Below are 16,685 nucleotides of genomic sequence, written 5' to 3' on the forward strand. Positions count from 1 at the left end.
CAAGGCCTGTGGCTGGGGATGCTGCTGTGCCTGAACATGCACATGCCTACATGTGCATACATGCAAGCACACACACAAACACACATGTAAACACATGCACACACTCGGAAGCTGCTTTACTCACTTGTTCCCTGGCAGGTGACCTCTCCTCAGCGGTTAACTCTTATTTATGTAGTTTTCTTTGTATAATGACTACACGGTCGATTTGGACTACAGTACATTAGTCTTTATGATGATAAATAGTTTCTATTTTCACAAATGGAAACCAGTTGGTAGACTATCCAAATGATAACTGGCAACATCCTAGACTGAAGAAGAGTGTTGAAAAAGCAGACACACTACTACCACAGTGTAGCTCACCCGGGAGTGAATTACAGGCAGTGAACATGGCCTGGGCGGTGGGGGCCTCCTTTAACAAAAAGAGCCGTGATTTGCACATGAAAGACAGGGTATTCCCTTCGGACCTTATCTTCTTCCCAAGTCTTAGGTGTGTGTTCCTGTGCCCCTTAGATCGTCTAACAAACACAGTGGTACAAAGCAGCCCTGTCCTTCCTGACCTAATGAGACCCCAGTTTAAAGCACTTTGTAGTAATGCGCCGCACTTCTCTTGCCCTCCTCCCAGCCCACTCCGGAACAGTGGGATGAAACAAAAGCCCCCAAGGCTGGACAGAAGGGTCTTCCCCTTGCTGAACCCTGCCCCCAGGCCCTGAGCTCTCTTGCCTGAAGGCCCGTGGCTGCCTGCACTACGCCCAGCCAGGTCCCCAGACCCCCAGCAGGTGCTCTCCTGCGGGCGTCGGCTTCGGGTTGCTGGCTCCATGCAGTCAGCCCGGCTGCCTGAGCGCTGCTCGGCTCTGGCTGTAACTGGCACCCCCAGAATGTCGGGCATACTCAGGCCCGTGGAGAGCCCCAAGTCTCTGCCCCAGGGCTGCCCAGGTGGACACGCTGACTGGAAGTACGTTCTACCTGAAGGGAAGACCTGACTAAAACCACGAGGCAGCCAGGCCCTCCTGCCCCCACTACTTCACCCCAGAGGCCCTCCCAAGGCACTCTGACGGACTTCCATTGTTTAATTAGCCGCCTGTGCGCCGAGGGAGGGAAACCAAGCACACGGTCCCTTCCCAACACCTACAGGAAATGCTGGGGCTGTTGGGCAGGTCCCCAGCTCTGGGCCCCTCGCTTTGGCCAGAAGCTCACATGTCTCCACCATCTTTTGTGAAGTAATCTCTGTTTAATTTATCCCACAAAACATTTACAAACGGCCTCCTTCCTGACTCTTAATTTCTTCTTGGTGCTTTCATCTCTGTCTTCTTTATTTCCTTCCTGCTGCAATACATTTCCTGGACCTATAAATAAGGCTACTGACAGTGCTTTGAAGTATTTTTGTAGTGAAAATGCAAATATATCCCTGAAAATGCATAGACAGACAGACAGACAGACAGACACGAGCCCATGTACCAGGAACTGAGCCTCCTCGATCTGTTTTCTTAACTGGAACCTTTCGGGCACATCATTCTTCCTCTCGCTCTGCGTCTGCCTCCCGCAGCTCATTAGACCTGCTCCAGACGGCTCCTCTCCTCGGTGAGCTGTCCTCCAGAGAGCTGGGAGGGCGGGGGCACTGGGGACCTAATCGGGGCCTTTTCTTACTCTCCTTTTTTAAAAGTATATTTTATTGATTATGCTATCACAGTTGTCCCAGTTTTTTTCTCTCCCCTTTGGCCCCCTCCTCCCTGCACTGCCCCACCTCCAGCATTCTGCCCCCACAGTTCATGTCTATGGGTCGCACATATTATATGTTCTTTGGCTTCTCATTTCCCATACTATTCTTAACCTCCCCCTGTCTAATTTGTACCTACCTTTTATGCTTCTTGTTCCCTGTACCTTTTCCTCCATTCTCCCTCCTCCCCCTCCCTGCTGATAACCCTCCTTGTGATCTCCATTTCTGTGATTCTGTTCCTGTTCTAGTTGTTGGCTTAGTTTTTGGTTTTGTTTTTTAGGTTCCATTGTTGATTGTTGTGGGTTTGTTTTCATTTTGCTGTTCATAGTTTTTACTGGGAAAGTGCCTGAGGCAGCAAGCTGGGACCTGAGAGAACCACACAGGGATTCAGCCCCACCCCACAAGCTCTGCCGTGTGCCCAGCAGCACGCTAGGAGATACACAAGCCCTGCGGCGCTGCCTCCTCCAGCCCACAGGACATCAAGGGCTTTGAACTCTCAAACCGGGAATCCTGCTTCCCATCTGCTGTGCCCCTGCATGGTTCTCCTGGGGAATTAGGCACTTAGAGGTCAAAGCCATGGGTACTAGTGCATCAGAGTTTCTGGTCGAGTAAAGAGAGTCCTTTTGTGACAACTCTCTTTAGCCAAAGGCTCCCCTTTTGCTAATATTTACTCTCAGCAATAAAGTAAGACTCATTCCAGCCAAATTCCCAGAATTAAAACAATTCCTTCAGAATGCATGGTAACTAGATTTGATCCATTGTCACTTTCTTCCTTGTTTTTGTTTCCCTCGGCCTTTCTGTGCCCAGACTCGGGGTTTCTGAGAAGGCCTGCGTTCATGCAGCGCCATGCCCTCTGGTCCCAGCAGGTGACTTTCTCACTCAGCCCTGGCAGCTCGCCCACTTGTCTGCCTTCCAGGAGTTCTGAGAGCACTATCTCTAATCAATTTGCTTCAGGCAAATTGAGTAAGATCTTGCCGGCTAGAAATCCTGTCCACTCTCTGTAATCTACCTGTGCTTCTCTGCCCGCCCCCAACATGGTTCCTCTAGGTGGACCTTTAGAATACAGCCATGTTGATGTCAAGTTAATTCATGCAGACTTCCTCTGCAAGTGGCAGCAAGTGCCTGGGCTGCCCTCTTAGGTCGGTGGGCTGTGGACTCTTTGTACTTGGTACCTAAGGCCCGGCACCCAGAACACTGGCCGTCCCCACAGTGGGACGCACATCTGTGATATAGGGCGCTCTCTGAGGGCCTTCCACACACCAACTGCATTTCTGTCCTCCTCACACCTGCTTCCTTGCAGCGGGGCTGGGAGAGAACCATTGTTCAGGTGCACCTTGGTGTTAGGATCCCACAGCTCAGAACCCAGGAACAAAGGTGGCCTGAGTCTTTGCCTCTGCCTGACCCCATCTTCTACGGCTGCTGTGTTTCCATCTCCTTGTTCCTTCTGGCTTTGCCTTCTCCGCAGTTTGAGCAGCAGGGCTGAGGAACAAGACCATCCTGGCGGAACCATTTGGGCCTGGGTCTCTCTGCTTTCCTCTTGTCATTTGGATTTTTTTTTACTCATTTATATGGAGCATGTTATATTTACCAGCATGTTCCAGTTTGGTAATACGAATTCATCCATCCCATTGTTGGTAAACTCTACCTTCACAAAGGCAAAATGAAGTGGAAGTTTAGCAATATTCTATTATTTTTTGTGCCTTCGTTATGATGGATGATATGGTTCAGAATACCCTCTGGCTCACACTCGATAACACATACCCCAGCCTTTTGAATGGTCCCAATGCCCAGTTTATCAAAGCCTGCCATAGGCCAAGAAAATGCGTGTGTCCCCTTAGGTGGGAGTCATTTACTCTTTTTAGACCTCAATCGCTCTGATTAGGAATAATTAAAAGTATTGCCTTCGATTGTGATTTGGAGACACCTAACTGGTCCTGTGTCTTAGCCTCTGGAACTGGCTCTGTCTGCTGGCCTGGTGCCCCCATCATGTCCCTTGTTGCAGAAATTCTCTCCATCCTTCCCATCATTACCATCAAAAAGAGACAGGCTGATGGTGTTCTGGCTTTCAGTAGCCTATGTTTGGTTCCTCCAAAGGCTCTTGTATACAGAAAATAATTTTAACCATAAAATTTGATGAGGCACTTTTTCTCAAAGTAGGCAGAAAGGGACAGAGAAGACAGGCGACCTAAGGAGATGACTGTTTCAAAGGGGCCTGGTTAAACCCCAACAGGGAAATAACAAAGGACAGGGATCACCAGACAGTGGCAGCCTGCGAGTAGAATTTAAAAGCTTTCCAGAAGAGACACACTCTGGCCGAGCGTAGGACAGAGGATGTAGGGATAAAAAATGACAAACATACCCAGAAACAATAGCGTTGGGCAGTCAGGAGAGGAAGAGCAGCCATGCCTGTGAGAATGTACCTCATACCGAGGCTAACATTTCATCAGGTCTAAATATAGTCCCCATTGTTGGGAGTTAAAAGTCCATTTAAAAGAAAAAAAGAAAAGATAGGAGAGAATGCAAAGAGCTTTATCAGAGAGTTGATTTTGTGACTCTATCTGAAGAATGTATTTCAGTGTGGTTTGAAGAAGAAAGGGTGGGGCATTCTTTTCAGAGATGGTATTTCCTGGGGTGGTGGGGAGCATCTGAAAGCATTGACGGAAATAAGTGTTTCGGGTTTGATTGTCTGGTTCATCTTTATCTGTCTGTGCCCTCTGCCTTGAATATCCTTCTTTCTATCACATCGAGTTCCTCCCTTTCCAAATCCCTGGGCAGGCCTCACTTTCTTTCCGGAAGCTTCACTATCTTTGCTCAGCTCTTATCCTTCCAGCAGCCCATATTTATCCTATGAAGTTGCTGCAGATTTTCTGTTTGCTGTTTGTGTTCTTGTGTCTGCTTTTCCTCCTGGTATCCTGGGATGATCTTGGGACAGAGTCTAGGATGGAACAGCTTGGCTTTTGCACCTGCGGAATATAGGACCTGATGTCCTGGAGCTGGGTTCAGGTTGCTCTCAGGTTTGTCCTCCTCTGGCTCACAGCGGACACTCTGTCCAGGGTGCTGATCAACTCTCTGACATGCAGTTAAGGTGACTTATGAACTCCCAGAGAGCCTGGACTGAAAATTCATTTTGGCTAAAGCCCTACGGCCAATTTCCAAACAGAACTGCAAACATTTTTAGAGAGAGAGTGGGAGGGGTGTGGGAGGAGGGAGAGGGCGCTACATCAATTGGTTGCCTCTCGTTTTTGCCCTGTAACCTAGGTATGTGCCCTGACTGGGAATCAAACTCATAACCTTTTGGTGTATGAGGTGATGCTCCAACCAACTGAGCCACTCCAGCCAGGTCAAAACTGCAAACATTTTAAGTTAGAATTGAGAGAGGCTGTCAGTAGGCACTCATGCGAGACTGTTAAAGAGCTTTTATTGGCATTTCTTTCTCCTTGACCCTTGTTCTCCTTTCAGTGAAAATGAGCCTGGTGGTGTCAGAGAAATTGTGCAGGGTCAGCTCAGCAGGAAACGCTCATGGTGGGTTTGGATCCTGACAACATGATACTATCTCTGAGGATTTTCCGTGGCCAGACGTGTCTTTGAAAAGGCAAGAAAGCAAACCATGCAGACTATGAGGGCTTCCAGCTGTCCCTTGGCTGGCTGGCTTATTCCAGCAGCTACAATGCAGGTTGAAGGGTTCAGTCCTAGACTCTGTGCAGGAAGAGACTGACCCTACGCTTCTGGCCATTGCCAGGACAAAGAATGAATGATTTTGAGCACATAACTGGCTAATCACCCTCTGAATTTTGTTTTTTATTTGACCACCAAGCTCTAAATTCTAGACTGTTCACACCATCTCCCACTTGAACATCTTGGGCTTTCATTTTCTTTTCAGTAAAATGAGGCGTTGACTCACATTTTAGAGATATAAAGGAATATGGGAGTCTATCAGTGTTATTTTTAGTAGGCTAGTCTGGTCTAATTTTAGACTGAGGAGAGTTCTTAGAATGCCAGAGGCAAGACAACTAGTCTGGCTTGAACTCTCAGGAAGCATGCAACACTTCTGCTGGGGCTGGGGTGGGAAACTGAGAGCATGAGTCTAGAGGAATTGGGAAATAAAAGAACCTACCAATTGGAGTTATTAAATTTCAAGCAATAGAAAGTAACACTGGCTAATTTTAGAACAAAAAAGAAATTGATTGGAGGGAGATAGAATAGCTCACAGAATTGAAAGCATTGCTGACGAATCAGGCTGAGAAAAAATAGGATGCAAGATCAGTCAGAATTAAGGCACAAGACTGTCAGGGCACAGCTGCTAGGTGCATCCCTGCCAGCTGACCTTCCCTCTTCCCATCCCTCAGCATTCATGGCCCAGTGAAGGAAGCCCAGTTGTCCCACCTTGGATCATATGCCCAGTGTTAGCTAGATTTCCTCATCCATTCAAAAATACATAATGAGTGTCTGTGATATGTTAGACCATGCTGTATATCAGAGACACATCACTGAACAAAATTGGTGCCTTCATGGATGACTTGATGTAAAACAGTCAGAGAAGCCTTCATGGATTAGGGAGCATTTGAGCAAAGATGCAAATTATATGCCAGAGCAGGTTGTGTAGATACCTGAGGAAGAGGGTCCACACAGAGGAAACAGCAATGCAGAGGCATTGGGGTGTCTAAGGGAAAGCAAGTTGAAGAGGTGAATATGGTTGGGATGGAATGCATGAGAGGAAAGAGGTAGGAGGGGAAAGACGAGAGGTGGAGGTGGGACTCACCCTTACGGGACGGGAAGTGGACATTGACCCTTACTCTCAGGCAGACAGAGCTGTTGGAGGGCTTGGAGCAGAACAGTGATGTGTTCCTAGATTTTGAGGTCAATCCAATAACTGTGTTGGGAATAGAGTGGAGTTGGGCAAGGGTGGAAGCAGGGAGATCAGTCAGGAAGACACTGAAATAATCCAGATAGGAAATAATGGTGACTGGACCCAAGAGGTTGGCAGTGGCAGTGTGGGGAAAGTGGTCAGATGCTACAACAGAATCTCCTGGGGACTATGAGTGAGAGTGGAGGACACTGCAAGGCCTTTGGCCAGACTCACTGGAAGGGTGGAGTTGTTACTAATTTGACAAGGACTTTTAGAGGATCAAGTTTGAATGGTGTGGGAGGCACAGGTGGGAACCAAGAATTCAGATTCAGAGATCAAAGGGAATTTGTGAGCTGGCTGTATAAATGTGGTAGTCATCAGAATGTGTGTATGTGTATTATTTATATATAGATTTACATCTGTATATCTACATATCTATATCTATATGTCTATATCCCTATACTCAAAGCCACTTGACTGGATGACATGGCCTGTAGAGTAAATACCTTCTGCAAAGGGAACAGGGCAGAGGTCTGAACCCGGAGTAGAGGAGTATAAATATTAGTTGACCTAACCATATGAGTTGAATGAAGAACTAACATCCATAACTCTAAATACCAACAAGGAAGATAGCAGACAAGCATATAGTCTTTGTTCCTGAAGAAAAAAAAAACATAAAAACACACACCCAGCCTGCAAAAGCCCACCTCCTCATTATGCACCAGAGGACTTTCTTTCTTTCCTTCAGTCTCTTCCCTTTGGTTGTTTCCCCTCATTGTGGCTGTCTTGGTGGCTGAACCACTTTCCAGCACCTTGTTGCTGTGGCCTCTGGCTCCCTGCTTCCCTCTGGAAAGTCTCTGGTGGAAACCATGGCGTCGGGGCATGGGGAGGCTGAAACTAAAAGATCTGGTCATGCTTGGCTTTGGCTACTGCTACACTGCCTTTCCTTCTTTGTTGTGGTCCTAAACCAGAAAGCGGCTGCAGCCTCCTTTAGGGAGAGCTGAATCCTGTACTTCAACCCAAATAGTGATGATGCTTTGTGGGGTGTGAGGGGTGAAGGAAGGCTCTTGGGTGAGCAAGTAGCCCAGGCACCCAGCCTTGAAATCATGCCTAGTGGTCCATCGTGCTGCGCAGAAAACCCAGGGAGAGGCATGAGTACCTTGAGAATTACATCTTAGCTGACCTGGGGAGTAGGGCAGGGGATAGCCACTCCCCAGACTATCCCCAGCCCCGCTAACCTCCTCCTTTACTCATGCCGCTACAACCTGGGTATTGAGATGTGTGGCACTATTTGGGGCAATTTTTTGTGTGCCTTTTAAGAATGGATATGTCTTCTTCCTCAGGGTTTGTTTTCTGTCCTTACCATTAATCTGGGAATCCCCAAGGGCAGGGAGTATGTGGAGCCTCTGTGCCCAGTCGGGGACAAACTCAGAGCTGCTCTCCTCCCCCCGTAGACTTCCATCTTTAAAAATCTAAAGGTTAAAAAAAAGAAATTAAATGCAAAAAGACACTAAATTAAAATGCAGCTTCCAATTAGCAATAATCATGCCTTGGATAAATCTCATTGGCTACGATACTGCCACTGTGCAAAGCTAAAATGCAGCCTTCAGAAAGCAAAATGTGTAAGATAATAAAAATGAGTATAATGAAAAAATATAAAGCCTTGAACAAAACACCCACACAGAAGTGAAGCGGCCCTAAATGTCTGATGTGCCTTCCGTGCGCATGCGCGCATGTGTGTGTATTGTGTATGCGTGCAGGGGGTAGGTCAGAGCATAGTCCCTAGACCTGTGTGCCTAGCTGGCAGTCAGAGGATGGCACAGTTTCACTCGTGAGCAAGTAAAAACACTACCCATTGTGGCAAGACATAGAAACTTTTTGGCAGCTCTCTTGTCTTGCGCCAGTGGGTTGAGGGCTGACTGGCAGACTTTGGTAGGTGGGATCCTTGTCCTGGGTGCATGACAGTCCATTTTTACAGGCTTTAGTAATGGGCAAGTATATATTCCACCTTCCTTTGCAGCCATCACCTCCTCCCAACATTATACACACTCCTACCCACACTCCCACATACACACATTTATTCATTGCACATTTGGTGTGTCTTCCATGTGTGGACCAGACACACAGAGATGAAGTCTCGCTCCCCAGGGTGCTGGACATCTGAAAGAAGAGATGGACAAATCACAAATAATGGCAATAGAACACGATGGGTGCTGCCTAAGGAGCACACACTAGATCCATGGAGGCGGGGGGCTTAGAAGTCACAGACACGGGGCTACCTCCTTCTGGGTCTCGTCGGGGCAGGGGCACTTCACTGGCAGGACAGGAGGCTGTGTGGTGGGCATTCCAGGTAGAGTGATCAGCACACACAAAAGCCCTGAGTTGTGAAAGAGCCTAGGAGGAGTGGGGACTTGAAGTCACTCTAGATTTCATGGTGGAATCTGGAGCAAGAGTGAGTTGGGGAAGAAGCATAAAATGAGGCCACAGAGTTCAGAGGTAGCCAGTTGTGTAGGGCCTTGTAGCTTTAAGGAGCCTCCAGAGGGCTGTAAGTAGGGGAAAGGATATGGTCTTTGTTTTAAAACTACATAGGAGGAGGAGGGGGAGAAATATTAATATTAATAACATCCCTTGAATGCCTATCATGGATCATTTCACATTTATTATTTCCTTTAATCTTCTAAACAACCTTGCAAGGCAGGTGCTTTTAAGGGTTCATTGGGCACCCTCTCCAGGTCCTAAGGAGCGTTGTGAGCAGGTGCACCCTCAGAATCAGGGCCTGCGGCTCTCACCATCCCCCTGCTGCCACAGAGATTGGCTCCTGCCCATGCATGGCTCAGATGGCAGAAGAGAAGGCTGAGCCTCCCAGGAAGGTCTGTTTTTGTGCTCTAAATGCTGCTTCCTGGAGCATCCATTGTACCCAGAAATTTTGGGAGCAATTATGTAAAAAATACAAACAGATGTTTTATAGAGTAGAAGGCAGGCAAACTCTGTCTAACTGTAAGATAAATTAAGATGTAAAGAAATAAATGTTGCATTCTTTTTTAATTATTCACCTTTGTATCTTTTTTGAATTTATTATTATTTTGTTTCATGAATTACTTTATTGTTGTTCAATTAAAGTTGTCTGCATTTTCTCCCCACTCCACCCAAACCCACCTTCCTCCCTTGCTTCCACTTTCCCCCTTGGTTTTGTCTATGTGTCCTTTATAGTACTTCCTAAAAATCCTTCTCCCCACAGTCCCCTCCTGCCTCCCCTCTGGCTATTATTAAATTGTTCTTAATTTCAATGGCTCTGGTTATATTTTGTATTTTTTTCTTTTGTTGATTATGTTCCAGTTAAAGGTGAGATCATATGGTATTTGTCCCTCACCACCTGGCTCATTTCACTTAGCATAATGCTCTCCAGTTTTATCCAAGCTGTTGCAAAGGGTATAAGCTCCTTCTTTCTCTCTGCTGCATAGAATTCCATTGTGTAAATGTACACAATTCCACAGTTTCTTGATGCAGTCATTTGCTGATCACACTTAGGTTGCTTCCAGCACTTGGGTATTGTAAATTGTGATGCTGTGAACATTGGGGTGCGTAGGTTCTTTTGGATTGGTGTTTCAGGGTTCTTAGGGTATAATCCCAGCAGTGGAATTGCTGGGTCAAAAGGAAGTTCCATTTTTAGTTTTCTGAGGAAATTCCATATTGTTTTCCACAGTGGCTGCACCAGTCTGCATTCCCACCAACAGTGCACTAGGGTTCCCTTTTCTCCGCATCCTCTTCAACACTTGTTTGTTGATCTGTTTATGATGGCTATTCTGACTGGTGTGAGGTAGTATCCCATTCTGGTTTTAATTTGCATCTCTCTGATGGCTAGTGATGCTGAGCATCTTCATATGTCTCTGGGCTCTCTGTGTGTCTTTTTTGGAGAAGTGTCTGTTCAAGTCTTTTGCCCATTTTTAAATTTTTTTTTGTCTTCCTGGAGTGGAGTCGTTTGAGTTCTTTAAATGTTGCATTCTTAATGGGCTTTGAGGTAGGCCTGTTTTCCTTCTTACTTGCTGTCCCTTCTGGAATGTTTGAGTGGGGGGGTTAAGAACAACAGTAATCAGTGTTCTGACTCCCAAAGAATAAACAGCTTCTGGTGAGGTGTCCGCAGGTGGGGGCTGTCTGAGAGTAGCTGGGACTGGCTGCAGAGTGGGAGGTCCTGCCTAAAGGGCTCAGTACATAGCTCCCCCAATTCGTCTTCTTTGTAAGTTTATCATCCTTCAGGACTGTGTGCAGTATAAGTAATGACAGACATCTAAATCCAGGGTTTGTGATTCCTTATTGCAAGATTTCAGAAGCTGATGTGGTAGCACCATGGACAGAGCCATCTGAGTCACTCTTGACTTTTTACCTTCTCTAGGAGAGCTGAGTGTGCCTTCTAAAATTCAAGAAATAGGAAGACTAGTTGAAGTTTTTCCAGGCATTTGTTTATTGGAGATAAAAAGTGAAATAGGACTTAAGACCAAACTCTGCGCAGGGCAGGACAATGAGGCAGCTAAGACTCGTTCGCCTATCCTGTCCTCTACCCCTTTGTCATGCACCTGAGGTGAATTCGTATTCCCACCCAGCCTCTCCCCACACAGCCGTACCCAGACCCACTCTATTCAGATGTCCATGTCCCCTCCCCTGGCTGTCAATCACATGCAGGCTTCCTTTTAACCAACAAAGTTTAAAATCCCAGGAGGACCTGATCCATGCCCAGAGCTTGTGTGGCTTACCCTTCTCAGGGAAGCAATACTGTTTTAATAACTATAGTGATATCTTGAATTTGTTCAAATTAAAGCATAAGTATTACTACAGAACCTTATTAATGAATTGTTACTGGTGTAATTTTGGGCTTTGTGACAGGCTGCTATGGAAAGTCGTAGAGGGTGAAGGGGACTTCCTGGGTGCCTTCTTTATCTGCACGTGGTCAAGTGAGCTCTGTGCTGCAGAGTAGCCTTATCAGCATCTGGATTAACCCTCAGGTGGACTCCAACGCTCAACCAAATTCTTATGAGTTTTGATTCCTCTTTCTAAGTCAGAACATTTCCAAACTATCTCATTTGACTTGAGTTCCACTCAAAAAGTGTCTACACAATTTGCACAGCTTTCTAAGAAGTGGGGAAAAGTTCATCCTCTCTGAGAACTTGAGGCCAGAAAAAGAAAAATATGTATTTGCTGTGTATAATGTACACCCATGTTTAGGTGCTACCCATGTATAATGTGCATCCTTATTTTTCTCTCAAAAATTTGGGCAAAAAATGTGCATTATATATGGCAAAATATGGTAGGTCTCCATTTAGCTTGCTTTATTTAATTAATACATTGATGCCTGTGTTCTTTTGCCACCAAAGGTAAGGAGGAAGGAGCTTGTCTCTTCACTCTGACAGATTGGGGGGGGGGGAGGCGTGCTCTAGGTGTACAAAGGGTTCTGCTCAGAAAGCTACTGCCCCCTTGGCTCTGAATGACCCTTCACCAATCTAAAAGGGGTTAGGGCCTCCTGTGTACTGAAGCCTGAGCAAGGTTCTGTCCTGGGAGGCAGATGGAGGGAGGAACTCTGTCCTTGAGCCATGAACATGTAGTAGGTGAGATGGCCGGGCCTGTGGCATAGTGCGGAGCAAGGATGCTGTGCTGTAGGTGCTCCACTAGTGCACAGGTCAGTGTTGACTCTAGGATGTGCACAGGTTTCCCCCTTCTTGTCTGACCCACCGTTTCCCCAGGTGCTTCTCCTGGCTGATTCATGTGCCTTCATGTCCCACTTGGTTTCTGAATGTGAGGCTGCCGAGTGATACCCAAGCCAGCCATCCATCCCATAGAGTCCACAGAGGGTCACCTGGTCTACCTGATGGGAGTGGGGCCTGGGGCCTAGTTTCTGGAGGGGAATTCATTCTCAGCCAGCTAGCCCCTCCCAGAGCTACAGCCTAATGGTGGAGTCTATGGCCATTACCATTTGGTATGTCTTCATGGCTACAGCCGGCCAGGGTTCCCTCCAATTGGACAAACTCCTGAATGACTGCTGAGATGATCAGGAGCCTGTATGCCTCCAGGTGGCACACTGGGCCTCAGGCTGCAAGAGCACACTTACTAGCTTCTTCTGCTCTCACCTGACACAAGCTGGCTCTGCACAGAAAGTCACAGAAGTGGTTAAAATAGAAGTCATGATCTCTTCTCTGTGTGGGTGGTGAAGCACCCTGCTGAACTCGGAGGAGGAATCAGGCAGGGCAGACTTCAGATATTGATTCTCTCACTTGCTCCATGTTTGCTCAGGTAATGATTTGTGAGTTTAATAAACGTACACAGAGCTCTGGCACCTTACCTGGGAACTCCATCAGAGCCCCCTTAAGACAACTGTGGATCTGGCCAGCAGATCTTATTTTTAAAGAGGTAATTTAAGCAGAATTTATACCACTCATTATTTCTCAAGGGGCCTGTGCCATATCTTAAAATCCCACCTCTTCCATAAAATTTCTCCCCAGTAAGTGGAAATAAGACCTTGAGTTTCTCTCATCCTTTAATACACCCCTTTCTACTCGCTTAAACTCATTTAAGCCTTTGTAGATAAATTGCCTATAGAGACAGAGGGTCTTGTGTTAAGAAAGAAGTGGGCCCAACATGGCAAAGGACTAGGCTGTGGTGGTTAAGGGTGACAACTCTGAAACCACAGAGCTTGGGTGCAGACTGTGGCTCTGCCTCTCTTCTCTCATAATGGCAACAAGATTCTTAAAGTCTCTGGGATGATTGGCCAGAAAGATTTTTACTCCAAGTGCCAGAGTGTTTCATAAAATGTGAAGATCTATGTACACATTACTCCTGTAACTACAAAAACATTTCATAAGAAGTTAGGGAAGGTGGTGGCAGAACCAGAACCATCTCAGCATTGCTTCTGCTTTTAAAAAGCTTGCAATCTGTGTGGACAGATAAAACAAAAGAAAATAACAGGATGGAGGCAACTCTCAAATCTTCTCTTCATACTCCAATCATTTGGCCCCATTCTCTTGTAAACAACAGAATTCTCATCTTTCATAAAGCAGAGGAGAGTTAAAAGGCAGAACAACTAAGGTCAATGCCCGGGTGCGTGCCTGAGGAGACGCTGTTCAGAGGAGAGGGTTATAGTGGCCAGTGATATATCACAGATCATAGTTGGAAAAGCCACTTGGTTTGATTATGATGGGGCATGAGTAGGCAACATGAGTATTCCAACTTGTTTTAAGTGTCATTTGAAAAAGATGAAGCTAAAACACAGGGGTTTTCTGGGCTCTAAACTGGGTAAGAGGCTTTCTGCAGAGCCAGGCAGCCCTTGAGGCCAGGTCAGGAATCCAGAGTGTTTGAATTCCCTTTACTTTTGCCACATCTGACCTCTGCCTTCTCAGAAAGTCATCTGGGCCCCTATTCACCCCTGATTCTCCCTGAAAGTAATAACAAGACACTAGAAGAACTGTGCTAGTAAGACTGGAAAAGCTGTCATTCATGCTGCCTGTCACAACCAGAACCAATAAGCAGAGGCAGGGATTGAATCTTATGGGCACTTTATTCAGATGGTTGGGGTGATCTGTATATACCCCAACAGACTATCTTAAATGCTATTTTAAACCAACTCTTTTTATAAAGAGAAGAAAAGTGTAGGTAAAGGGTTTGGAATTCAGGGGAAAAGTTAATCAGATAAAAACTGCAGCATTCTTTCATCTGTATCCTGGTTGGTGGTCTTTAGTGGAAGTCTCACCCTGGAGTAGAGTGGCTCAGATACCATCTTGATTGCTTGGGATCTCCTGAGGCACAAAGGTGGGATTACTTATGGTGTCCTAGAGTCAAGGTGGGTCATATCTTCAGTTCCTAGAACAATAGCTTTTTACATGCATTGATTACGAAGCTTATTAACTATTGCCTAAACTAAAATTTTCCAACTCTTGAGTCTCCCATCACTAGGATAAGTTAGAAAAGCATGGGGAAATGACAAGTTTCTTCACTGATTACAGATTCACTCAGTGTTGGAAGGGGTCAGAGGTGGGGATGAGACTGGGTTATCATTTAGCTGCTCCTCAGCTCAAAGCCTCTTGCTTCCCTTATATAGGCCATGTGTGAAGAAGCCACTGTGGTACCTAAGGTCACCTGGCAAATGATATGGATCATTGCACTTTCTTTTTTCCTTCACTTTCATCAAGAGTGCTTTCTGGCTTAGATGGGCCATGCTTAGACAGGCAGGGATTTAGCCCTGACCATGTCTTTTTGGAAACTGGTACCACTTACCTTTTAAAAAGCTGGAAGTTTGGGCATTGAGTCTTATTTTCCTCCCTGGCCTTCAGCAGTGATAGTTCACAGCTGCAGCGTGGCAATGTCACAATCATCATAAGAGGAAACACTTATACAGCATTTACCATGAGCCCGGTGCTCTTTTTAGCACTTTTCAGGTACAACTGTTTCACTCTTACCCCTCCTGTGTCATATTGCTCTGGAAAACAAGACCACTGACCCTTATTTTAGAGTAAGACTTTTGGCTTTATTTACTGAGAGTTTTTGCCAGAATGAATAGGGAGGGCCCATCCGGAAGCTAGGGCCTCTCCAATCTCCGCTCCTTGACCCACCTCACCTGGACTGGGTGGCTTACACTCATGAAAGAGGGTGGGGTGGGCAAAAAAGACAATGGCCATTGCAAATCTACTGCATTGAGGCTCTGCTGTTGACTCAGTCTGCATTTGCAAACTTTAAGAGCTATGTGTAGAGTACTGATAACAGATTTTTTTAAATAAGTCACCATCTTGAGGGGAAAGGATCTTAACAGTTTGCTGTGATTTCTATGTTTTTTTTAGAGCTCGCCTGAGGGCATGCTTATTGACTTTAGATAGAGGGGAATGGTGAGAGAGAGGGAGAAAAACATCTATGTGCCACTAGAGACCGAACTTGCAGCCTAGGCATGTGCCCAGCCCAGGAACTGAACTTGCAACCTTTCAGTTTATGGGACAATGCTCCAAACAACTGAGCCACACCATCCAGGTCCTTCCCATTTTTTGTAACTCCATCTATTATTCAGTAAGATGGATTGATTTCTTTTTCACAATAAGTTGTGAGGTGTTTTGCAAGTAATCTATTACTAATGAGAGTCAACCACAATGTTTTCAGATTGTTATAGAATAGACCCGGGCAGGAAGGGTGAACAATATATTATTACCAAAAAGACCCCCATTTTTCTCTGAAAGTCCCTCCCCTGTACTAGGTTCGCTTTGCCCACCGCCAGAGGAAAGATGTCTCTTAATGCCAGAGATTGGTGAAAAGGAAAGGAATTATTTATTTAAAAGTTATACAGACTTAGAGTAATGACTTAATATCTTCATTAAAATGCTAAAGCTCTTTAGAATACCCACAAACACACACAATCCTTTCTTCTCCACTTTGCTCAGCCTGGGGTACCATATCTCAGGAAAAAGAAGTAGAAGTCTGTGGTTCAGGTTCCCAGTACCATCAGCTGTGTCACCGCCACCATCTCCAGTTAATCCAAAGCCATGTGGCAACCTCTTATGGCCCGCCAGCAAGAGCCCTTTCACCCCTTTTCTTCCAGGCAAAGTATCCCCTGCTTCCTAAGCCACGTGGCAAAAGGGAACACCCCAAAACCTTGTGGTCCTAACTCTCACCCAAGCTGGAGGGGTCCCAACTCCTCCAAAGCCCAGTGTTCCTCCCTTGTATGGCTGACATGCCTGGGTTTAAATCCCGCACCAGTCTTCCTCTGCAATCCCATTTCCAACTCCTCCCATAATCAGTTACACCTGCCAGCATTCCTGTATTCTTCCAGCTTTTCTGGGCTGCCACAGTAAGTCTGGACAGACACGGCCTCATGGCATGGAGCCAATCATCTCCAAACTCTCACTCAGGCGCTATAACCAGGGGGAGTTGCTTCCTGGGTTGAAGTAACTCCCATCCCCCTGGCTCAAAGCATAGCCACAGCTATTTAACATATCTATGCAACCAGTTGAAGGCTATAGATATGTTAAATGACCATGCCAGAGGTTAGCTGCAAAGCTGTTGCTATGCAAAACAGCTCTCAATGGCTCTGCTCCATGCATCCCATCCTCCAGCTCAGACTTGTGGGGGTGAGAACATCATATATATATATATATATATATA

General features: G+C 46.1%; 1 protein-coding gene and 1 pseudogene across 2 annotated transcripts in view; one reads left to right on the forward strand and one right to left on the reverse strand.

The window, feature by feature from the left end:
- Positions 1-16,685, forward strand: part of KCNH1 (potassium voltage-gated channel subfamily H member 1) — a 318,994-nt gene that overhangs the window by 262,439 nt on the left and 39,870 nt on the right. The window lies entirely within an intron of this gene.
- On the reverse strand, positions 8,045-8,154 carry LOC123818576 (annotated as a pseudogene).

The sequence above is a fragment of the Phyllostomus hastatus genome, unplaced genomic scaffold (assembly GCF_019186645.2).
Source record: "Phyllostomus hastatus isolate PE091 unplaced genomic scaffold, TTU_PhHast_1.1 phas_contig_283, whole genome shotgun sequence".
Classification (NCBI taxonomy): domain Eukaryota; kingdom Metazoa; phylum Chordata; class Mammalia; order Chiroptera; family Phyllostomidae; genus Phyllostomus; species Phyllostomus hastatus.